The sequence below is a fragment of the Mesocricetus auratus genome, unplaced genomic scaffold (genome assembly GCF_017639785.1).
Source record: "Mesocricetus auratus isolate SY011 unplaced genomic scaffold, BCM_Maur_2.0 Super-Scaffold_100025, whole genome shotgun sequence".
Classification (NCBI taxonomy): Eukaryota; Metazoa; Chordata; class Mammalia; order Rodentia; family Cricetidae; genus Mesocricetus; species Mesocricetus auratus.
Genome location: NW_024429206.1, coordinates 12144082 through 12169501, shown reverse-complemented (window position 1 = coordinate 12169501; position 25420 = coordinate 12144082). Strand labels below are relative to the sequence as shown.

General features: G+C 51.4%; 1 protein-coding gene across 2 annotated transcripts in view; it reads left to right on the top strand.

Moving 5' to 3' along the window:
• The first annotated feature begins 5329 nt into the window (after positions 1 to 5329).
• Rph3a (rabphilin 3A) overlaps positions 5330 to 25420 on the top strand; it is a 69409-nt gene continuing 49318 nt past the window's right edge. For both annotated transcript variants that reach the window (XM_040731370.1, XM_040731369.1), the window contains exons 1-2: positions 5330 to 5719; positions 5830 to 5949. The gene's annotated coding sequence lies outside the window, so the exon portion shown is untranslated. The remainder of the gene's footprint in view (positions 5720 to 5829; positions 5950 to 25420) is intronic.

The following is a 25420-nucleotide window of genomic DNA, read 5'->3' as shown; positions in this document are numbered from 1 at the left end:
GACCAGGCTGGCCTTGAACTCACAGAAATCCGCCTGCCTCTGCCTCCCGAGTGCAGGGATTAAAGGCGTGTGCCACCAACGCCTGGCTTGATTATTCTTACACTGCCTGCTACAAATGCCTGGCTTTTCCTACCTGCTGCTGATTTGGTGCCACCCACTTAGCTGCAGTCCTTGGGGCTGAAAGGAACACATAGTAGGCGCTGTCCTTGGGGAAGAAAGGAGCACACAATAGGTGCTCAATGACAACTGCTGTTTGCTCTTTGGTGAATGAGGCCCCTCATTCCCAGAGGCTAGCTCAGTGGAAATCCCCAGAAGAATAGGTGGTCTATACTCCCCTTCTTGGGCAAGAAACTGATGCTTAGCGTGTGTCAGCCACGAGGCCAAGGTCACACCACCAGTAGGAAATGAACCAAGAGTCCAGTCGCCAAGTCCAAGTTCCCAGCTGTGCGAGGCACCTAGCCTGATAACACCAAACTGGCTGATTAATAAGTAATACCGACTCATCTGTCTCCCTGAGCCCTGCTGCGGCGCCTCTGTAATTACCTGGCTGTTTCCCAGGGGGGTGCAGTGAGCTCCCAGGACGAGCCCCTTTTGATGGTGAGAGGAATCTGTCTGGCCGGGGTCCCTGCAGCCCACTTGCCCTTCTCCCCCCCCCCTCCCATGCACCCCCCTCCTGTGCTAGTATCTCTCTGCTTCTTTTTCTTGTTCTGTCTCTGATCCCCTGAAAGGAGTCTGTGGCTGACTCTTCGCCCTCTCCCTGTCCTGTTGAAAGCATCTCTCTGGAGTGGGGAGGTGGAGGGGCCAGTGAGCATAGCCCAGGGGGATGGAGGCCTTTCTCTTGCCTGAACATCCCCAGGTACCCAGGCTGTCTCTTCAGAACAGTTTGATGTGACCGGGTCACCATGTCCTTCAACTAAGATGCTGCTCAGTCTTAACTCCCCAGGCCAGTGAAGGTACCCCCTGGGCTGCACCCCTCGCTGGTGTTCTGGGGATGTCTTGCCTTTCCAGCTTCTTGAGGGTGAGGGGGTCCTAGTGGGTACCTTCACTGAAGGACCCTTGACCCAGAACTGGAAGCTCTCACATCTGTGGCGTTTTAAACCAATAAGCACGTGATCATTTCTCCCAGCAACCTCCAGTGACCAGTACTCGCCTGGGGAGTTAAGACTGAGTGCCCCCTTGGTTGAAGGACAAGGTGACTGGATCAATCAAACTGTTCTAAAGATACAACCTGGGTGCCTGGGGGTTTGCAGGCAAGAGACCTACACCAGAAAGCCACCCCTGCCCCCAAAGCTGTGTGCCCCCTCCACCTCTCCAAAAGGCAGAGCAGGTCAGCAGCATTGTCCTTTGGCCTCTGGTGTGGAGAGCCTAAACGTACGTGTACATATATACCCACACATACTGACATATTTAGCATGAACCTAGAATCACCTGAGCAAAAGTTTCAACTGAGTCGTTGTTATCAGATTGGCCTGTGGGTACATCTGTGGGGCGTTTTCTTGATTGTTAATTGATGTGGAGAGGCCAGCCCACCGTGGGCGGTATCAGTCTCGGGGAACGTGGGCTCTGGTTGTATAAGGAAACTAGCTGAGGCCAGCCTGCAAGTGAGCTGGCTAGCAGTGTTCTCCAAAGTTCAAGTTCCTGTCCTGACTGCCCTCACGGACGACTGACTGTAAGCTGAAACCAATCCACTTCCTCCCCTAAGATGCTTTCTTCTTCTTTTTTCAAGACAGGGTTTCTCTGTATTGCTTTGGAGCCTGCCCCGGAACTCGCTCTGTAGAGCAGTCTGGCTTCGAACTCACAGAGCTCTGCCTGCCTCTGCCTCTGAGTGCTGGGAATACAGGCGTGTGCCGCCAATGTCTAACTCAAAATTGCTTTCTTAAAAAATTTTTAAAAAAGCATTTCTTTTTATGTGTGTGTGCTAAGAACCAATGCATATGTCTGTGTACGGTGTGTGTGCCTGGTGCCAGAGGAGGCAGTAGAACCTATGGAGCTGGGGTTACAGACAGTTGTGAGCTTGCATGTGGGAGCTGGGAGTCAAATCCTGGGTCTTTTCCAAGGGCAGTGAGCACTTTTAACTGCTGAGTTGTCTCTTTAACCTCTCCCCCTTCAAGTTGCTTTTGGACAGAGTGCTTTATCACAACGGTAGAGTTGAAACTAGAAAACCCTCCCTCCCTCCCCCCTCTCCATCCCTCCCCCCTTCCTCTCTCTCTGTCTCTGTCTCTGTCTCTGTCTCTGTCTCTGTCTCTCTCTCTCTCTCTGTCTCTGTCTCTCTCTCTCTCTCTGGAGTGCTAAAGATCCCCCTTGTAGCCATCATGGCCCGTCCTGCTGGGAGTGGCTGAGAGTCCTAACTGCACAGGAGCAAGAGAGGACAAGATAGCTGCACCCAGTCCCTTGGGATGCTCTTTGCAAGCTCTGGCTTGAATGAAGCCTCAGAGAGAAGCCTCGAGGAATCTGGTTTCAAGGCAGCTCCCCACTGCAGTGGCCGCCAGAGCTCATAGCGGCTGCTGGCTCTGAATGGCTTCTCAGCGCCCTTGGGGCAGAAGAGGGGGTTGGAGGCTGAGCAGGGATCTGGGACGGTGGGTGAGTCCCCCTGAGAAGAAGATGCTGATTCCTAGAGGGTAGACACCAGGGAGGCTGCAGAGCTGATGTTTAACCATGTTACTTTTGAAATGCTGTGACAGAGCTCTGCTTCAGTGAAGCTTGGGCAGGAGCCCCGTGTACAAAAGCAGCTAGAAGCATCCAGTTAGAACCAGGCTCTTTGGGGCATGTGTGGAAGGTCATCGGGCCAGGCCTCCTTTACCTTTGCCCGGGAAGTTTAGAGGACCTGACTGGAGAAAGGACGATAAAGACGTGGATGTTGGCAGACAGATGTCCTTCCTGCCACCTGCTCCCTGGCTGTGAGTTTGGGGCTTCACTCTCCCCACTCTGGGTTTCTCATCTGTAGCTGGACAACCTAACCCACCTCAAGTCATTACAAAGACACAGGACAGTAACTGTGGCTGGACTGGACACTCAGTAGGTGTCTTGGCATTTAGTATTTGGTGGCTCTGTTTCTTCCTGAAGAGAAAGCTGACTCTGAGATAGCTCTTCCCAGAATACATGCCTCATGGTCAAGGAAGCCATACTGGAGTAGGAACGCCTCAGGATCTAGGAATCAAGACTCCTGGGAGAGATTTGGGTTTTGTTACATCAGCAGCACTTTTGTCATTCTAGAGTTTCTTGAATGGTTGTTCAGATGTTGAAGGCTCACTATGTGCTGGGCTTGTCTAGGTATGAGAACACAGGCTCTGGCATCTAAATGCTCTCAGTTCTGTCTTCCATTCTGCTTGCAAGGTCTTTGACTAGAGAGATGCTCCTACCTCCTGGGTCCTCAGTTTCTCCATCTGTGAAGTGAGAGGAACAGCTTTGTGCCATAGCCTCTTCTCAGAAAACACTCAGTGAGGTCTTGCCTCCAAATTGAAGGTGACCATTGAGCAGGACAGATGTCCTAGGGGGCATGCTTTGGGATCACAACCCTGGGTATGATTCCCGTGACTGTCACTGTGTCACTGTGTAGCCTTGAGCAAGGAATTGAATTTCTTGAGTCTCAACTTCTTTGTTCATATAATGTGAATGATATCAGCTTCACAGGGGTCACAGAGGACCCCAGATGTCATAATGTCACATGAAGAGTTCCTGGAACATAACAACATAGCAAGTTCTCTCTCTCTCTCTCTCTCTCTCTCTCTCTCTCTCTCTCTCTCTCTCTCTCTCTCTCTCTCTCTCCTCTCTCTCCTTCTGTCTCTCCCTCCCTCCCCCTCCCCACTTTCTGTCTTTTTGAGACAGGGTTTTTCTGTGTAGCCCTAACTGTCCTGGAACTCACTCTGTAGACCAGGCTGGCTGTGAACTCAGAGATTTGCCTCCCTCTGCCTCCCAAGTGCTGGGATTAAAGGCGTGCACCACTACCGACCAGCCATAGCAGGTTCTTAATAGTAGATATGGCCATAACTGTCACAATCAATGCAATAATCATTATCACCACCACCACTGTCAATACCATCATTACCACTATCATCACCACTGATATAATCATTGCCAACACCATCACCATCAACATTACCATTATCATAAACACCATCACAATTGTCATCATCATCTTCATGCCATCATCATCACTGTCATGATTGACATCACCGTCAATGCCTTGCTGTCATCACCCAGGTTACCACCACCATCATCAACACCACCATAATAATTATTGTCTATAGAGTCAAGTTCCAAATGGTCTCTCAGATCCCGACAGTCTGTAGAATTTAGTGACAAATGTAGTGACTTATCCTGGGCCATTGGTCAGAAACTTTACATATGTGTCTCCAATAGAGAGAGGGACCTCCCTCCCTTTGCTGGGAGGTTTCTAAGTGGCTCTTGGCTTGTTTGAGCTCTCCTGTTCTTTCTCTAGCATGAGCACTTTCTCATAGTTGGCAGGAGCAGAACCCTTGGGAGCTGGGATGTTGGTGCCATGGGAACACATTCCCATTGTATATACCCCCCCAATGATTTGTTTCCTGTGTGTAGTGACTTTACCTCAGAAAGCCAGTCTGGTTTGGGGAGATGGGTTTTTTGGCAGAGCACTATGTCTGCTCTGAAACTCCCAGAATTCCAAGCTCCATCCCACTCAAACCACATGCTGCAGGTTGGCATGCGCCATCCTGGTTGGCTGTCAACTCCGTTATCTCCGTCAAAACATTTGAATCATAGGGTGGGTTATAGATCTTGGAATCTCGTAGCAGCCCCTAGTGTGGGCATTCCTATTGCTGTCATCTTAGCCTTGTTCTTCTTGCTGTTAGGATAATGAGGTAGTCATGTCTTCATTTTGCAGACACGATGTGCAAACATTAAGAGACGTTCCCAAGGTTTCATGGGGACTGTTTTAACCAAATCACCTTCCTCCTAAAGCACTCTTGCTTTCCTCGCTTTGTTTTTCTTGCTGTCATCTGAGCATGAGGTACAGACTTCAGCAGCAATGTGAATGATTTTGGAAGCCTCAGGGAGACACTTACACAGAGACCAGTGAAGGCCAGGGGTTGTTGAGGGGAGAGGGGCAGTGAAGTTACAGCTCATTTGGCAGTATTAGCTTAAGTGTGCAGTGAGGTGGCTAGCATGCAGTCCGACAGAACAGTCCTTGTGCCTCTACTCTGGCCTCCCCCTTCCTCCGGCCATCCAATAACTTCCCCATCTCTGTCTGGGGTTGGTGGCTGCCCTTCCCCTCCTCTTGCGTCCTGGTGCTGTCCGTGGTGCTGACTGCCAATCCGGATCGTTCTGGGGCGCCCAGCCTCCCCTCCTGGCCTCCCACCTCTCCTCCCGCAAGCAACCGCGGCACAATGCATCACGGTGGGAGGCAAGCTCAGCTCCCCTGCGCCGCCGGGAAGCGGCTGCCCCTCCCTCTGGATCACACAAGGTTTTTGCAGTAGTGGTGACAGCCCGATTGGGCACCGGGGAAGCAACTGATTCGTCTACTGCCCGCAGCCCAGAGTTGCCTACGCTGCCCAGAGAGGGAAAGAGGAAAGAGGAGAGAGAGAGAGAGAGAGAGAGAGAGAGAGAGAGAGAGAGAGAGAGAGAGAGAGAGAGAGAGAGAGAGAGAGAGACTTACAAAACCTTCCATCCATGTGGAGTAGTCTGAGCGAATCACTGTCCACGGTCTGCAGACTCCAACTGTACTTAGTTTCCGCTTCTGCCGGGGGTATTTCTTTTTATCTTGGTTTTGCATGATTTAGGGGCATGTGTGCATGCTGATGCCTTGATTTTTATTTGGGGAAGACCAGGAGAATCAAATGCACAATTTTCTTTCAGACACATCTGCTGATCTTTCAAGCCAAGTCCCCAGGACTTAACATCTCCCCGCCAGCAGGGAAGACAAGGAGTTGCCAAGAATTTGGCTCACCCATTCCGCTGCAATCTTCTACTGTCCTGGTGAGTGACATTCTACCTGGCTGTGCAAACAGACTAGGGCATCTCAGTACCCCCACTGAGATGTGTGTGCATGAGCTGAAGGAGGGGATAGCGGGGAAGGTAGGGCTGTTGAGAAATGGCCATAGTTCTTTGCCTGCATTCTGCAGGGTTTTATCAGTAGAGAGACACGCTAGAGACAAATGAGATTTTAGCTCAGTGCCCGGGGAGGGGGCAAATGTGTGCCTGTTCAGGCAACATGAGCAAGAGAGTGGCTTCTGCCCAGCTTGCCCGCTTTGCAGCAGAAGCTAGGGAAAGTGATTGGCAGCTCCCGAAGTTAACCCTTCATGGCTGGTCAGGCACACGGGGGCTTTGGGTGTTCTGATTCAGTGGGTGGGCACCTTGGCCCTGGTTGGGAGAGTCACCTGAGACTAGAAGGTTAACCCTTGCCTGGGCATCCTGGGCCAGTGCTTGCTTAGGACAGGGCTCAGACTGGGCTGTCTGCCAGGACCTGCTGAGTAATTGAATTGTGGTGGGTTCTGCAAACTCAGCTGTCCTGAGACGGGAGAGCAGGGATCCATGAAAGCGCCACCTTCTCTCTTGGCATGAATGATCAAGCAGCCAGCCGCCTGACGATCTGAGGGTGCTTCATTTTTACAGGTGGTGTCACCTGTAAGAGACTGGATGGGGGTCTGTGTGTGGCTGTGACACAGGGACTCTGCCACTGAGCCCATCTCATCATTGAGAAAGGGGACAGGTCATTCCGATCCCAGGTCCTCAGTTGCAGGGCAAGCTGTACCCCACACCAGTTTCATTCTATGTCATCCAAGTGGGGTGACCCCACACTAACCTGTTAACGAGCAGGAAGCAGAGCCCCCTCGCCACTCAATCCCAAAACTCATCTTTAATTTTAACATGCTTTGGCCAGTAATCTGTGATCTGTGGGAGAGGATTCCGCTTTCCTTCCTGCTTTAATTACTTTACCCTTTTTTGGGAAATGAAAGTCTTTATTTTTAGCACTGTGATCCACTCAGAGGCCACTTCAGCCGTCTCTATCCACTGGAATTCCTTCAGGAAGTTGATCTTGGGAGGCAAAAGGAAGACAAGGTTAGCCCCAGGGACTGTCAACATGGAAATGTCAGAAGGGCCACCCAGCCCCAGAACCAAGAGGGGCTGGAGAGCACAGGGGCAGGACACAGGAGGAGAGCATAGGTGGTAGCCTGGTGGTTAGTGCCAAGGTTATCATCCTCTGAGTCCTGGCTTCCTGTCTGGGTGACCTTGAGGAAGCTGCCTCCCTAGGAGGCTGTAAGTGTGAATAGAAAATGAGGAAATTTGGCTTGGATGAGAAGCTGCAGGCTTGCCCAGGGGCGACACTTTAAGTGCTGGACTTTCACATTCTTTACTCAGAATAGACTGTGGCTGGGTGTTGGATAGGTACCTTTGAGGTCCACTGCTGTTAGTGAGTGTTAACCCCTCGACTACAGGACTATGGGGAGACTGTGGGGCTTGGAGAATTATCAAAGGAACACCAAGGGTCCCAGGGAAGTACCTTGGGACATTTCCCTAGTCAACTTCTAGTTCCCAACCTCACAACACAAGACAGCCCCTTGGACCAGCCCAGGCTTGGGGTGACCAGACATGAGGGTTTCCCGTCCATCTCCCTGCTCATCACCCCCCTGGGGTGGCTAAAAGCCAGGAGTCTGCCTCCTCCCTGTCACATCAGAAGTGGTGCATTGGGGTGCACCAGTGAGAGAAACGGAGAGAACCTTCCGGAAAGATTCTTGGACTTAAATCAAGGCACTTGAGTCTTAGGACTTCTCTTGCCCTTCCGGGCCTCAGTTTCTTCATCTGTGCAATTAGCCAGCTGCTCTGGGTGACTAAGACTCTATCCAGATCCCCTGATCTTCACGACAGCTGCTGTGGCAAGGGGTGGCCATACTTTTAGGGGAGAGCTAGCGTCTTTCTCTAATCCCAATTTTCAGGGGGGCCCAGAGAGGGGAAACGCCTTGTCCATAAACCACACAGCAAGTCATGGCCTAGCCCTTTTGGAATCCACATTCATGGAGATAAAGGAATCTTCTTACCCCTATATCCCTGCTTCCCATCCCTAGCCTGGTGTATGGGAGGGTGCCATTATCACCCCTCCAAACCTGTACTGGGCTGGGAAGCTGAGCCCTGGAGGCAGTTATAGACAATCCTTGTAGAAGGGGCTTCCATAGTCCCACCAGGGTGGAGGAGTGTGGTTCCCAGCAGCTCCTGCTGCTCTGTTCGCTCAGCCACTGTGTCTGGTGTGTGTTTGGGGTGGGCGGCTGCAGGGAGTGGGTGGCAGTGGCTTGTAGAATATGGCATATATAGGCCATGAGAGTCTTTATTAACCCTTTCCCTTTTCTGTATTGCTCAAAGACAGTGGCTTTCTGTCACTGCCCCCCCCACGCCCACCTTCCCAGCCAACATATGGTTCTGTCTTTTTCCTGTAAGGGCTTGGAGGCAGGATGGTCCTGCAGGCAGACAAGTTGAGGTGGTGGGGTTTATTTCTGTTAAGAGCTGTGGCTGAACTTGGATAAAAATAAACCTGGGACCCAGAGTGGTGGGCTGGAGCCAACGCATCTAAATTATTCAGCTGCCACCCAGGATGGAGAGGCTCATGTGTTCAGAGGAGGAGTCACTGCAGATACAGCCCATCATTCCTGTTGCCCGCCTGCCAGTCCGGGAACTGCGGTGTGGGCGCTGGGGCTGTGTGACTTCAGACACGGCTTTAACCTCTCTGAGCCTCAGTTTCCTCCATTAAAACGGTATTGTAGTTAAGACACAGGCTCTGGGGATGGACCCCCTGAGCTGAGATCTTGGTTTAGACCTTGGTGCTGGCATGTTGCGTGTCCATCGACCCCACTTACCTCATTTGAAGAAAGGGGGGGTAGTAACAATACTAAGTACAGTTAAGAGTTAGTGTACGCCGGGTGCTTTGTCCTGAGGCTGACAAGGAATAAACGACCCTGGCTAGGGGGTGGGGGTGGGGGGGAGTGAAGAGCGTAGCATGTTATTGGCATCAGTAATATCAACATTGCTCACACGGAGGCAAGCCTGGGTGAGGGGGAACCTAGAAGGACCCCTGGGTCTAGGGCATGGCCATGAGTCCCAGGAGGGAGCAGGCAGACTTGCTGGGGGATAGGGGGCCTCAGTTTCTCCATCTGTAAAGTGGACACAATGATCTTCTTTCACCAGGTCATCCCAGGGTGACCTAGGGAGGGTTAGAGAAAATCTGCTGCCTGCAAGGTCTATGTTTCCCGTAGCCTCAGGTCCCCTGGAGATTTTGCCGAGTCATCCCATCCTATAAGCTCAGGGTGTGAGTTTTTGCTTTGCTTCCTCTTAGGACTCTTTTTTACCTATCCTGGTGTTCCTTCCTCAGGGGCCTAAGATGCTATATGGTGAGGCCCTTAAGTGCTAGGCTGTCAGGGTGAACCCAGTAGAGGCTCGCAACCAACCGCCTGAATGAATCAGTTGATCAGTTGATTGGTGAGATGCTAGTTGATTGACTAATAGGTGGGCCAGTCTGAGAGTTGCCTTCAGTCTGGGCTCTAGTCAGAGGCATGAATGCAATAGGCGCTCCATTAGTGTTTGCTGATTGTGATGAGTCATTGATGGGGTTGGTGGGGCTTTGCTCTTATCTCAGATCTGTTGCAGGCAGATCCCTCTTTTGCCTGAAACTCACTGCTGCTGGTTCACTTATTGAGCACCTATGGTATACCCAGATCCAGGCTGAATACTGAGACAAGGTCCCATTTCCTTTGGGCTCTTGGGTATTGTGTACTTTTGGGTTGGGGGAGGGCACAGAAGGGGTCTCTGGACACCTTGAAGCACAGTGTGCATGCGTAGATGAAATTCCATGCAAAGGCTTAGCCCCTTGTCCTAAAGCATTGACTAATGTCGGATGCTTCTGGGGTGGGGTGGATGGAGAGTCAATGCAGCTATATGTAGTCATTTACACTATGGTAAGAAGCCCTGTGCCTTCCTACCTACGAGGCAGGCTTGGGTTTTGCAGCAGAGGAGGAGTTAGTATCAATCATTGCTACAGGGGTGGCAGAGGCAGCCAAGGACTGAGAAAGGTCAAAGGTTCTGGCTGTGTCCTGCTGGGCAGGGTGGGGAGGGTGGGGAAGGGTGGTGGATACTAAACTATTCTCTTTTGCACCTGGGAGGCTGAGGAGCCTGGATTGATGGCTGGTTCACTCTGTGATCCACGAAGTCCCCAGTAACTTGTTATCAGGCATTTCTTGGTCCACAGACTCTTGAGTGTGGGCATTTGTGTTTTCACAGCCAGGGCTCTAAATGAAGGTATTTATAAGACTACAGAGTCCTTGTGTAGACAACACTCTGACAGTTCTAGTGTGTAATGAGACTCGAGCTGCTCCCCAGGTCAGGTCTCTCTACCCAGAAGGCTGCGTGGGACTCGAATCTGGACCAGGTTCCCACACACACCATTTGCTTTCTGATTCTTGTCCCCATTCCTGCTAACCTTGGGGGGACTCCAGGTTCTAATATGGCACCAGACCGGTCTGCAATGTCACCACAGTTTCCTTGAAGCCATTGTCCTTCTGTCATTAGCTTTAATGATATAATGCAGGCTGAAATCTCATTGCATTGGAGCCGAAACTGACTCTGCCTCAGTGAACCAGCCAGAGAGCAGGAGACCGTGCCTCAGGAAGCTGGGGTGTGCCCACCCCCCACAATTAACCACCAGCAGGGGCTCCTCTCATGGCATCAAGCCGTGCCTGGTTTGCAAAGAGAGATGAAAGGAGGAAACTCTCTTCCGCCACAGCTCCCGCCTGGCACTTCCAGCCGCCCTGCTCTTCCCCTCTCCCCTTCACCACAGTGACAGGCAGAGACTTGTGAATGAAGCCACTTTCAGCAGCACACACCTTACATAAGTGGCTTTTCTGTGCCAGCCGCTGATGGCAGGTGGCAGGCATTTGGGGGCTGCTCAGAGCAGAGATGGCCTGAAGTCAGTTAGGAGGCAATTCAGGCCGGCTGTGGGAAGTACCAGTGTGGCTGGCCCTGGCCATTGGTCGGCATCTCCAACACCCCTGTACTTGCCTGTCCTCCCTGTACCACTGTGATATATTTTGGAGAGTCTGCCTCTGTCTTTCTGTCTGTCTGCCCCACGCCCATCTCTTCTCCTTCCCTTTAACCCTCCCCTTCTTTTTCTTCATGGGCTCACTTCTCCTTACGGTGTTCTCCCCATCTTCCCCCCATCCCCTCCCTTATCCTTTCCTCTAGTCCCCCTTCTCTGAACCACTGTTGGTCTCCAGTGAGCAATGGGTCAGGGGAGGGAGCTAGGGGATGAAAGGACCATATGTGAGGTCCTGGGGCTCAACCAACTAACTTGCCTGGGGCTGTCTATACTCACAGCAGCACCGACAACAAGATAGTCATCTTATCCCCAAGCCCCATGCACTTGCCTGGAATGCAGCGAGGCTTTTCAGAGGCCTGAGGCTCTGTGCTCTCGGGGAAGTTGCCCTCCTACACACTGGCTTCTGAAGCTCTCCCCAGCCTGGGAATCCTGCTGCCTAGGCGGGCAGCGCACAGTGGCCTATCCAGGAGTGTGAGTGGACTCCCTCTACCGTCCAGCCACTCATCCATCACCGGTCACCAGGGGGAATGGAGGGCACTATTGGCAGATTCAACTTCAAGTACTCTTGTCAGATTGCCCTGCAGGACTCTCAAACAGTTTGGGGATCTGTGAGGCTAGGATGGGGCTCACAGACCTGTGTGTCTGACATGTTCCTACATGGCACTGAGGTGGCTGACCAAGGACCCACACTCAAAGGGTCACCGTCATTTATGGCTGTTGGCTCTGTTCCCACACCCTCAAGTACGGGTGGTGTGTACCATGGGTTAAGACCCTTTTTGGGCACTAGGGGCCCCAGCAGCGGGTGAAGTACAGTATTCGCCCCCAATGCCCCAGCAGCGGGTGAAGTACAGTATTCGCCCCCAATGCCCCAGCAGCAGGTGAAGTACAGTATTCGCCCCCAATGCCCCAGCAGCGGGTGAAGTACAGTATTCGCCCCCAATGCCCCAGCAGCGGGTGAAGTACAATATTCGCCCCCAATGCCCCAGCTAGCAGGTCTTCTATGGAGCAGTGACAACAAAAGACAAAAAGTTGTGTATGAAGGATCCAGATAGATCCAGTGCAGTGCTGGGAGGAGACGGGTGGGAGGGGTCAGCGCTGGCATGAAGGCTGCTTTTGCGTACAGAGCCCCAGGGAAGAAGGACTGGTAAATGGCTACATTACTGGGGGCAGGGGATGACTTTTAGTGGGGGAGCTCGTGATCCCCACTCAGGCCATTAGCAATGATTGCTGATTCAGAGTCTCAGTGGAGATGGACAGTGAGACGTGAGGTGGAAACCAAGGGACTTGAGCAGAGCCACACTGGGGCTGTGCCCCGTGCTAGCAGGAAAGCGGTGTGTGTGTGTGTGTGTGTGTGTGTAAGAGAGAGAGAGACAGAGACAGAGAGAGACAGAGAGAGACAGAGAGAGACAGAGAGAGACAGAGAGAGAAAGAAAGAGGGGGGGTGAGTATATCTTGCAGCTGTGTGATCAGGGCCCCATTCCAGGGACAGGGACTGTCCTTGACCAATGTCCAGTGGCTGTGATCTTGGGGACCCTGACTCTGGTGGGGAGGGGCCTCGTTGTGTGTGGGGACCAGTGGAGTGTAGCAAGACCAGCAGAAAATGCCGAGTGAGACTGTCTGGGAGTTGCAGGTGCCTATTGCATGCGGTAAAGGCATGGTCCTCTCTACAGAAGATGCTGTGGCTGGGCGTGACCATGTTCATCAGTCACCAGATATAGGACAGGGCAGCTTAACATGGGTAGTAAGGCTCCTGGAGGTGACTGACCCTGAGAAGCCTGGTGTATCTGTTCAAATCACCTTCTCAAAGTCTAGAGGTAAGGACTCGTGGCACAGACCTGGGGACCCCTTAGTGTACTCTGAGCCTGCTTGTGGTGGCTCCCGGAGTCAGCTAGACCAAGTCTCAAGGGAACTAGCAACTATGGTGAAAAGCAAGACCAGGGTGCAGTCAGGAGGCTGAGAAAGACCAGCAGGTCTGCCTGCATGAAACTTGTCTGTCTTAGGGGACCATTGCTGCTACCTTTCACCCAACTGTATGGTATGTGTGTGTGTGTGTGTGTGTTAGTCAAGGTTATCTACAGGAACATAACTGATATAGGATGAACACACACACACACACACACACAGGATTTATTAGAACAATTTATAGGCTGTGGTCCAACTAGTCCAACAATGGTTGTCTATCAACAGGATGTTCAAGAATCCTGCAGTTATTCAGTCCATGAGACTGGACGTCCCAGTTAGTCTTTAGTAGACTCTGAACTCCAGAATCCCAAAGAAGTAGGTCCAAATGCCAGAGAAGGAATGGGCTTGCCAGCGAGAGCAAGCTTCCTTCTTCCATGTCCTTTATATAGGCCATCAGTGGAAGGTGTGGCCCAGAGTAAAGGTGGATCTTCCCACCTTAAAGATCTGTATTGGCAGCAAGTCGTCTCGCTACAAATGTTTTACTTAAGGAAAAAAATCACCCATAGGTGTGCCCAGCTATTTGGGTTTTAGTTAATTCCAGATGTTGTCAAGTGGACAACCAAGAACAGACATCACAGTCCTCAGAAGATGCCTGAGTCTTGTCTTAGCTAATATCTGTCTGGGAAGATAAATAGTGGTCTGGGGGAGGCTGGGGAGGTTAGGAGTGTGAATGGGGCTTCACTTCTGGTAACTCTGTCAGCCTTGGTCACCCCCGCTCAGTTATCCATGGAAGATGCTGGGGCCTCGTAAATTAGCAGGATTTTGTTGTTTTGCTTTTCTTGAGATAGGACCTCAAACTCACTATGTAGCTGAAGATGCCCTTGGATTCCTGTTCCTCCCGCTTCTACTTCTCATGTGCCAGGCTTACAGCCACCGTGTCTGCCAGCCTAGGCCAGGAGACTTGTTTTGGTGGGAGGCAGAGTCCAGTCACTCCTCATCTTCATTTCCTAAGGCACGCCTTCAGCCAGTGGGATCCTCTTTACTGGCGTTTCATCAATTATTCTCTTTTATTCCCAGACGCCCCTCTCCTCCCTCTCCACTCCCCTTCCTTCATAGTGATGCTGTTCTGTGCTGTTAATAGCTTCCCTTTTATGGCAGATGGACGTTTCGAACACACCTTTAAGCTTACCTAACAAGTGTTACGCCGGACAGCCTGCAGTTTCTCACTTTCCATACAATTCTATGCTTCTACTCTACTGCTGGGCTCCAAGGTGCGAATTGGCCAGTTGCTAATGTGTTTAATTATGTGGGGTGTGTGTGCATGTGCGCATGCGCCCATGTGCTCATACATGCTTGGTGCTAGTGATTGTACCCTGAATTCAAGTGTCTACTACCTAGCTACACCCCAGCTTCCATTCTCTGCCAGCCCATAGTATTCCTGAGATTTCCTCACACTCTCTGACTGCAAGTCCTTCAGGACGCAGAGGTCACTGTTTGATTTTGGTTATTTTGCTTGACAAACACTAGGCACCAACTTATGATACCAGACCCAGAGCCTGTAGAAGAGGCAGAAGATTGCCTGGGGTCTGGAGCTGGGTGTTTGTTTGTTTGAGACAGGATTTCTCTGTGTAGCCCTGGCTGTCCTGGACCAGGCTGGCCTTGAACTCAGAGATCCACCTTTGCCACCACTGCCTGACTGGAGGTAGTTTTAAATCCCAGCTCTGCTACCCAATGGCTGTGTGACCTTTGGTGAAGTCAGTTTCTCTGAGCCTCAGTTTCTTCTTCTGCAACATGGGATAAAGATGATATTCATTTTATAAAGTTGAGTGTGAAGTAGATGACTTGTGGCCTGCTTTGGGTGGTGAAGCCTTTCCAGAGGGCAGCCTGAGGAATAGACAAACAGATGTCGATTGCCCGTTTTAGCCATGTTTTCACTACTGTAATAAAATACCCAAGACAATAAACTTAAAAAAGAAGTAAGGTTTGTTGTAGCTCACAGTTCTGCAGGTTTCAGCCCCTGGCCTCTTGGCTCCCTTGCTTTTGGTTGCAACCTGATCAGAGCACGGTTGAGCAAGCTGATTAACAGTGACTGGGAAGCAGAGAGAGAGACAGAGAGACAGAGACAGAGACAGAGATAGAGACAGAGACAGACAGAGACAGAGACAGAGACAGAGAGACAGAGACAGAGAGACAGAGACAGAGACAAAGACACAGAGAGACAGAGACAGGAGTCCCAAAACCCAACTGCAAGGCAGGCTGGGGCTTCAGTGGCAGGGTGGTCACCAACAACTCAGGGTCCCTACAGAGCATCTCGTCACCCCCCAACCCCCTACCCTCCAGTCCCCGCTAGAAAGAGCAGGGAGCTCAGAGTCAGTTCTCCTGGGTTCAGCCACCCACTGGCCTCCGACAGCTGCAGCTTTGAGGCTGACAGAGGATTACCCAGGAGTCCATGGTGCCCTGGGTCTCTCCTTAGTTGGGGCCCTTCTCCATAGTTGCTCTTAATCCCAGGAGGAACCTTGGACCATAGGCACAGTTGTCATGACACAGAGACAGCTATGCCCATGAATTCTCAGAGTCCAGAGCCCAACTGTATGGAAAGGGTGGATGCAGAACCTCAAACCAGACCCTTGCTGATGCCAAACCTAAATCTTGAATTCTCATAGCCAGGAAATGAACGCCCTTGTGCCCTCCTCTGCCCCATGCCAGTTTTGCTTTACTGGAGGCGTTCTGAGGATAAAGGAATTGCCAGAGAGTCTTTGTAACAAGTGTTCTTAGTTTGTAGCCTGGGTGGAGACTGCAAAGCATAAATGCCATTACAATTAGACCATCTGACCAGTAGGGGGCAGTGTGATTAGTGGCTGGAAGCACACCCTGCTGTCTTCTGAGCCAGGGATCCCACTTCTCAACCTGTGCCATGGACCAGTGACCTGACCTCCGTTTATTCACTATACTTTGGGAATCAGTATGGCATCTTCCCAACTTCCCCATAGAGAGAGTCTTGGAACAGGGCTCACTCAGTATGTGACATGCTCTACAGGCTAGCGGAGCGCAGAGGAAGTTCTAGTTTTAAAATGATTGCTTTGGGATTGGAGGACTGAGCGGGAGTTAGTGCTCCCCTTAACAGAGGAGGACTGGGTGCCACACAGGGGAGTCAATCGCCTGTGCTCACAGGTAGGTAGGGACTAGGGAGGGCTCAGTCTTCAAGGGTAGCCACATCCAAAGTGTGGCAGGTGCATCAGGCTACTGCCACACAGCAGGCTGGGACAAAGTGGGCAGGCGCTTGGTGGCCTCGGGATCTTTTATGGTGGGCTTCCAGGTGCGCTCTGAGGACTCCCAGTTTTAAAATGATTGCGGGTACAGGTGGACCCGCAGCTGTTCCATGTCACTGAGCACAGGCCTCCCAGCAGCTTGCTCTCTCCAGAGAGTCTGAAGTTGAACCTCCTTCTGCTTCAGGGCCTTGTCTCCTGCATGTGCCGTCAGCAGGGCCCAGGGAAGCTTTGTGGGAGGATGGGAAACCACAAGGTACCACGGGGCCTTCGTTCGAATCTGCTTTGGTCAAAGTCAGCTTTTGCTGCTCTCACCTAGACAGTTATCCAGGCTCCCTGTTCCTCAGTTTCTTTCACTGTAGAACGAGGATCCTGTTCATAAAAGGTGGATGTCAGAAGTTTCTATAAAAAAACACAATAGGTCCCTATGAGAAGGACTCTCAAGATATTTCCATCACCCCCATCCCTGTCACCACCACCACCACCACCATCATCATCATCATCATCATCATCATCACCGCCACCACCTTCTCGCCATCACTGATACTTAACAGCCATCACAGACTCTCAGATCTTTAGATTCTCCTAATTCAAGAACCTGCTGGGAGTTCTCTTTTACTGATGGTTTCCAAGCTTGGATTGGCCTGCTATTTTTCTGCAGGTTGCAGTGAAATGAGAGAGGCAAATAAGGCATTTACAGATGGGTGCGATGTTGCTGGCTCCGTTTCCCTGGAAGGGTTTTCCACTCTCCTGCTGCTGCCATTTCTTCTTCGGTATTCAAATGTAGCCTTAAAGATGAAGCTATGGCTGTAGTTGATTGCAACTTATTTTGCAAAGCTATTTTTTTTAAGCGTTCTTTGAAAGTAGAACCGGCAGGGTGACAGACAATGAAGGGAGCTGTACTCCTCCGAGGAATCCAATATCCAGGAATTAAGCTCCCCCAGCCCCGCCCCTCCTCCCCCCACTGATACCGGTGTGTGAAAGAGGCTCTCCCTCTTCCAGGCAGGATCCCAAGGCCCTTCCCTAGAAATTCTGATCTCAGCTTTTCAGAGATGCTGGGAAGCTGCGCGCTAGTTTTCCTGAGTGTTCCAGTTGCAGCTGTTCCGTGGGGCAATCTGGGAGTGGGGCTGTGCTTCCTGGACAACATGCCTCCTTATCTTTCCTGGCACAGATAGGCTCAAATGACTCTGGAGAGGGAGAGCCAGTTCCTGAAGAGCAGCCTTGTGTGTGGATGGCCAATCCTGATGAGCTGGGTTGGTCTTTTCTCCTGTGTGTGCGTGTGTGTGTGTGTGTGTGTGTGTGTGCGCGTGTGTGTGAGTATGTGTGTGCGTGTGTGCGTGTGTGTGCGTGTGTGTGCGTGTGCGTGTGTGCGTGCGTGCGTGTGCGTGTGTGTGCGCGCGTGTATGCGTGTGTGTGCGTGTGTGTGTGCGTGTGTGTGCGTGTGTGTGTGTGTTCATACACGTGCAGCTACATCATCTACCTCCTTTGAGACAGGGTCTCTTCTTGGCTGGGAACTCACCAATTGGGCTAGCCTGGCAGCTAGTGAGCCCCAGGGATGTGTCAGTCAGCACTCCCCAGCACTGGGTGACAAGTGTGAATAGTCACAGCCCCTGACGTTTTTGTGTGGGTTCTATGGGATCAGACTCAGGTCCTTGTGCCTGCCTTATCTGTCACTAAACCCCTCTGCTCACCCATTTCCCCTTCCAGAAAATGGGGACAGGAACACGGACCTCACTGACTTGCCACCACTACCCAGTCTTGGCTTCGAGTGGGACTTGGCATGGGGTCTGCACTCAGCAAACCTTAGGTATTACTCTGGTAAAGAGGGTGACTCCACCTTGAACTGGGGGTTCTAGAAGGGGAACCATTAGCCCGTCCCACCTCTGGTCATTCCTTCCACCTTCCCACTGAGTCCTTTTCTACCCCCTCATTTAAAATAGCATCCTTTTCCTGAGGACTCCTCTGCCTCCTTAGGACCTGGCACCCCGAGATACTTTCGAACAGTACGTTTTGTTATTGTCTGTTTCCAGAACGGGACAATTTGACTGCGGTATTTCCCTCTATGCCCCTCACAGGCTGTGTCCCACAGTGCTCCGCATGCAGTAGGTGCCCAATATTTGTTGGCTAAATGGAGCTGGCGGTGTCAGTGAAATAATTCTGGCTCTAATTGGAAACCTTTCCCCCTCTCCAGGCTGTTCCAACTCACTTGACAGGTCATTACACAGAACAGAAGCAAAGAGAAGGAATAACATCCCAGCTGAGCCCAGGCAGGGGACATTGGGACACAGGGCAAGGGATGACGGGGGGGGGGGGATCAAGAATCAAGGCTTTTTGTTTTTTTTGTGAAACTGGCTCCTCGGCTAGGTTGTTAGAAACTGCTGAGCCACCTTGAGGCTTTGCGAATATCCACGCCCACTCCACCGGCCCCTGTGGTGGATGGGGTGGCAGCTTAAGAATTTCAGGAGACCTGCATTGTGTTGAGGATCGGGCCTCTTGTGTGAGAGCGAGCAGCATGCAGCCAGTGCTCACAGATAATCCTAGAAGCGGTGGATTATTTTTGAAAAGCAGAGAAACGAAAGAAGGAAGATTTAAGAAGCCCCCAGCGCACCCTGGCTTTCCAGAGTCTGCTTCTCAGCCTGGGTGGCACACTCTATAATCACTTCTAGAGTCCTTCTCTGACTATGGATTGTTTATGGTGGGGGCTGGGGAAGGGGCAGTAGCTCAGGCTGGCCTCCAACTTGCTGTGTAACCCAGGATGATCTTGAGGCCTGCTTTTACCTCCGGAGTGCTGGGATTGGGGGCATGTGCCACCATGCCCCATCTATGCAGTGCTGGGCATGGAGCCCAGGGATTGCATACATGCTAGGCAAGCCCCCTGCCAACTGAGCTACTACACCCCAATGGTAGGTAGGTTTGTATGTTATAGGAGAATGGCCTTGGCAGTGTAAAGGTCACCAGGTGATTTTAGTGGGCAGCTAGACTATGACACTACCTTCACTACTTGTATGGCTTTAGGGCCCCAGGCACATTGGGGGTCCACAATATGGACCCCAAATCTCTCACATCTGTGTGACAATTTGGAAAATTATGACAAGCCATTGTGAGTCCTGTCTGTGGTGTTCAGGTAGCAATGGGGGAGCGGATGAAACTTTCTCGGGTGGACGGTAGCTTTTGGGTCTACCTGGTTATTTCTTGACAGATGCCAGTTCACATCCTTTTGGGGAGCTAGGGCCTTGAGGATGTTCTCAGAAGAGCCCTCTGGGTACCTGAGCAAGCGAGGGAAAGGCCGACACGGCCTGGTAATAACACTAAAGGAGAGAGGTACCCATTGCATCCTTGCAGGCCGAGCTTGGCTTTGGGATGCCATGCTAGAGTGTTTGCTATTCTCAGAGGACAGCAGGCAGGGAGTGAGTGGTTCTCATGGGCTAGTACACCCCTTGCTAGATGCTCTGCACTCCTTACTTCACCCCATTCTAACTCAGGGAAGCTGTCTCAGCTATTATTATTATTATTTAAAGATTTATTTATGTATGTAGTGTTCTGCCTGCATGCATGCTGGCAGGCCAGCAGAGGGCACCCAATCTCATTACAGATGGTTGTGAGCTACCATGTGGTTGCTGGGAATTGAACTCAGGTCCTCTGGAAGAGCAGTCAGGGCTCTTAACCTCTGAGCCATCTCTCCAGCCCAAGCTGTTCAGTTATAATCCCCATTTTTTTCCAGACAAGGAAAATGAGGCACAAAGGGGCTCCAGGGCCTCGTCTACACTCTGTGGGCTTCCCAGGAAAGGCAGTCACTGTGGGGGCCCCCATCCTTGGCTCTCTTGTTCCTTCTAGGTTCTGAGGTGCCACGCCTCCTCCTGCCGCCTTCCGTCCTGTGTCAGGAGAGCTTGGTGTGGTGTGTTCTCCCAGATGAGCAAGGACCAAGGGAGGAGGGAAGACTTGCTGGAGCCGTTTGCATTTTCCTGTCTTGCTTCTTGTGGTGGTGCGGCCACATGAGGCCAGAGCAGAGCTCAGAAATATCCCTGTAAACTTAAGAGACTCCCAAGCTCCCACTATAAGGAAGAGATAGAGTTAGCATCGAAGGGATTCAGTCTTCGCTGTTCCTCAGCTCCAAAAGATGGAGGCCCCCATGCCCTCCCACCTGAGTGCCATGTTGTCCTAGAAGCTGAGCCACAGCTTAGCTTGGGGTGAACCTCTTGTAGCTTCCCTTAGCATGCCCTCAGCTCCCTGCAAGGCTTTTACTTTTGAGCCTATCTACGGACACCAGAAACTGGAAAGGCTCTTAGAGACCCATTTGCCGTCCAGCTCAGCTGTTATCTGATCAGGCCCCAGGGAGGCTGCATGCTAGACCAACGCTTGTAAGTCATCAGTAGCGGTGGGTCTCCAAGCTGGCAGGCTTGTTTTGGCAAGCTTCCCTCCTCCCGCCTCCACAGGGGTGAGGTGAACCTGCATCTTTAGGATCCTGTAGGACAGAGGTTCTCAACTTGTGGGTGGAGACCCCTTTGGGGATCGAATGGCCCTTTCACAGGGGTCACATATCAGATAGTCTGCATATCAGATATTTATTCTCACCATTAGTAGCAATAGCAAAATTACAGTTACGAAGTAGCAATGAAATAATTTTATGGTGAGGGGGTGGTCACCACAGCATGAGGAACCGCACTAAAGGGTCACAGCGTTAGGAAGGCTGAAAACCTCTGCTGTAGGAGATGGAGGCCTAGAAACAGCCCCCAGGACAGGACTTCTCCTCTGCTCCCTGGAACTTCACCTTTTAAATGGCCTCATTTGGACAATCATATCATAATGAGCCCATTGCCTCTGCCACACTCAGAAAATAAGACATAAAACAGGCCCGCTCCGCTCGTCTCTGTGAGAGTGAGGAGTGCTCGCTGATCATTCTTGTTATGTTTAATATGTTGCAAATCAGACTATGAGATGAATCTGCACATAAAAGCCCAAGTGTGGTCACAGGGAGGGACCCATATGGTGGGAGGAGAGAACCGATTCCCCCTAAGTTGTGGGCTCCCACTCACCCACCCATTCGCGCACCTCCCCCATTTTTCTTTTGAGACAGGGTTTCGAAGAAAAACTTTGCTGTTTACAAATCGACTCCCATGAGAAATGCTTTACAGAACATGAGTTAGATAAACCTTGTTCAGGCACAAGGTACATCCAGCCATCAGTCACAGTGAATCCACAGCACTCACACGACGATCCCTCAAGTATTACAAAGCTGTCATTGCCTCTGTGGCTGCTGTTGAATTTCCATCCTCCTCCCTCTGCCACCGTCAACTCCATGTCCTCCCTCAGAGCTCAGGAAGCCAGGGACATGCCATTCTCAAGCCAAAGTAGGCCCCGTCTCTTTAGGAAAACACAGCCAACTTTAGCAGTAATAAATGAATACTGCTTCCGCTCCACAGGGGGCTGTTGATGCCTGGTCTCGGTCTCACACGTATTGTGTCATTTAACTCTCGTGGATCCGTGATGAGATGGGGTCTACTTTTGTTCCTAGCCTCCATGTGAGGAAACAGAGGCATGACAGGAAAGACGTGTACCTAAGGTGACCTCGCTCGGAAATGGCAAACCAGCCTTCAACGCTGTATTTTTCCTGCCCAGGGTCCGTGTTCGCTAAACCTCCCGTTGCCTAACATCCCCATCCCTGGGACACTAAGTCTTCATTCACCCCCCCCCCACTCTTCCTTTTCTTCTTGCTTTATGACTTGCATACCACAGTTCTCCACCTCAAACCCAAGCTTTCCTTTTCTGGGGAGACCTCCTACCCTCCCCCCTCACTCGTGTGTCCTAGCATGACTGCCCTGTGTCATTTAGTGTGTCAGTGCAATTGGAACCTGTTCTAGAAGCACACACACACACACACACACACACACACACACACACTCACCCCCCCACTACATACACCACAGGCACAGTTTTTAAAGGAGGAAGACATTCATCTTTGGTTTTAATTAAGGCCAGCTTACTCATCCTGACTTTTAATACCATCGCCTCATTTGTCTTATTAAGTACTTAGCTTTGCTTTTAATCAGTGTTGTTTATTGTTGATGAGTTTTAATTGGCAGTGCAGGGTCCCTTTGGGGAGGATGCATCTGAGGGCAGAGCCTAGGGCACAGTCAGAGACCTACTGTGGTCCCAGTGGGGACTAGTGTTAATTTTTCAGGTCCCACAGCTTTGGTTGCCTTTGGGATCCCTGCTTGCTCCAAACTGACATGGGACCCTGAGGACACAAACACAGGAGTATTGCAGTGACAAAAATTCAATTCAAATTTGACTTCATTGGTTTATGATAGCTAAAATGACAGATATGGGTTCAGGCATGGCGGGATCCAGCACCCCCCAGCCCCCTTGTGCCCGTGGGACAGTAGCGTTTCTCCATCTCCCTGCAGCAGGCTTCCCCCGCAAGGTGGCTTCTGTCCCTTTCAGCTTAGCACCTGAGACAGAAAGAAAATCACCATCAGCAGAATTCCAGCAAAGCTTTCATTGGCCCAGATCAGGTCATTTGCTGATTCCTGAGCCAATGACAGCACAGCAGCTACTGATTGACCAGAAGTGGGCCACAGGCCCATCTCCAAGGACAGAACTAGGTGATCCCCACCTGAGCCTCACCGGCGGATACTAAGAAAGGAGCCATCTGGAAGGAAATCTGGAGTACTCTTACCCCTGACCCTAGTACTAAATTAGGGATGTGTGTAGACTGGAATGATGGCTCAGTCAGTAAAGTGCTTGTCATACAAGCATGAGGATCCCATGTAAAAAGATAGGCATGGTGGTACCTGTTCTAACCCAAGCAGCGGAGAGAGGGAGGCAGGCAGATCTCTGGGGCTCGCTAGCCAGCTAGCCTAGCTGAGTTGGCAACCTACATGCCAGCAAAAGACCAGTGGGCAACTCCTGAGAAATGACACCTAAAGTTGACCTCTGACTGACACCCCCCACCCCACCCCCACAGTGTACCCCAGGTATCTGTTACACCTTCACTCAGACTTATAACACCTCTCCCAGGTGCACCAGGAACATTGACAGAGTGCTCCCTGGCTGGAGCCTGGAAAACAAGTCGGCTGCCAAAGCCCTTCAGGGACAGTCACTCATTAGCCTGGGAGGTAAACTAGCCAGAGTGGGAGTCCTCATTTCAGAGTGGGACAGCTAGGTGGCGTCACTCAGGGAAGGATGCAGGGTTGGATGTGGGAGTTGGGTCTGAGCCAGCCACTTCTTGTCTGACTATGCTGTGTAACAAACCACCCAGCTAACAAGTGGTTCAGAACTACCATGGTTGGCTGTCTTCCGGTTCTCTAAGTCAGCCATCGGGCTGTGTTCAGCCGGGCAGTTCCTCTGGTCTAGGCCAGATCTGGCTCACTTGGCTGGGTGAGTGGCTCTTCCAGTGGGCTAGCCTGGGCTCCTCACATACAGCAAGAAGTCAGCTGTAGAGCGCTTGCATCTTCAAAACCCCGACTGGACAGGCATGCTGCCATCCCATTGGTCATGGGAAGTTTCATAGCCAATCAGACACAGAGGATGAAGAAGCCCACTTCATCTGTGGAGAGTCACTGCTTCTCTGATACCCAGCCGGCTCACTCCTCTCTAGCTTCCCTGATGTTTCTCTAACTTACCAGAGGCTTGTCTACCCCAGGGCCTTTGCAGTTCATTTTCCATCTGTCTGAGATGCTCTGCCCCAGCTGTCCGCATGGATCAGTCCCCTGTCATGGGTCAGTGAGACCCTCCTGACACCCGTGTAAAACCAAATGCCCAACCCCTCCTCAGGTTCCTCCTTGTGTCAGCAGCTGGCACGCTTCACACTTGGCCTGTGTGTTTTCTGTCTTCCCCGCCTGAAGCCGACCTCACCTCTGTCTCTAGTTTGTGTTTTGACGCTGTATCTCTAGGTCTAGACCGGTGTTAGATACTTAGTGACAGTGGGTGCAATGGGAGAGGAAAGGGGAGGGGAGGGGAGAGAAGGAGGGAGAGGGAGATGTGTATAAGCCAGGGGACAACCTTGGGAGCCATCTACCTTGTTTCTGTAGTCGGGGTCTCTCGCTGGGATCTGGAACTCTCCAAGTGAGCTAGACCATCTGGCCAGTGAGTCCGAGTCCCCTGCCTCTGCCCCATCAGAGCAGATTTCAGGCTTCTGCCCCCATGCCCAGTTTTGTTACGCAGGTCCTGTGGATCAAACACAAACCCTTTCGAGGCAAGCATGCTACTGATTGAACCAACCCCAGCCCTCCATGAGTTGTGCGTTGTGTGTGTGTGTATGTGTGTGTGTGTGTGTGTGTGTGTGTGTGTGTTTAATTCCAGTTTTTTGAGAGAAGCTCCCAGTCTTAATGCCTCCTCACTTCTGGTTTAGTTTTACTTTAAAAAAATGACATGTGGGTCAAGCATAATATGTGTCTGGCTGGGATGTCATTTGTTCATGTCTGTTCCCTCCTCAGCTTAAGTCCCTGGTTAGGTCTCATCTTCAACCTCCAGTAATCTGAACGGGTCCACAGGAGCCTCACTGGTCAGTGATGAGTCAGAGGCAGGGAAGGGAGGCAGGCGAGGGTAGAGATAGAGTCAGAAGTATCCGGATGCCATCCAAGATGTTGGGGGCAGGTCCCCCATGATTTAAAGCAGGACTGTGGGGCACAGAGGCTGGCTATAGTTTTGAATCCCACACACACATCTGCAGGTGACACAGACCCCTGCAGCTCTCCAGAGTACCACGTGAGGTCCATGCCAGCCCAGTTCAGCCCCACTAGGTCACTTCAGACACTGCTGTGGCTTTTAAATGAGCTTTGAACTTTTCCCCACTTATCTTTAAGCAGCAGAAGACCAAGAAGAATTTGAGGTGTGGGACTCACTGGTCCATAGCAATGGATGCTGACAGGGAGAAACAGGGACAAGATGCAAAGGGGAGGGGTCCTCATAGTGTGTCTTTCTGGGGTTTGGACAGTGGCTTTTGTGGTGGTCCAAGATGCAGTGTGGCCTAGGGGTCCTCAAGGCTATGACAGCTGGCTGGCTCTGATGTTTCACACATCTGTGTACTCACCAACCTTTATGATCTATATGAGCACTTATTGATCACCAACTGCATACCACATGTCGGGCTGATTGCAAAGTAAAACTTTCTAGGTCTCCCATGCAAGACTTATGAATAATCCCAGGAAATGAGCACAGAGCTTTGAGCTTAGGGGTCTAGGCCACCTGCAGCTATTCCTGT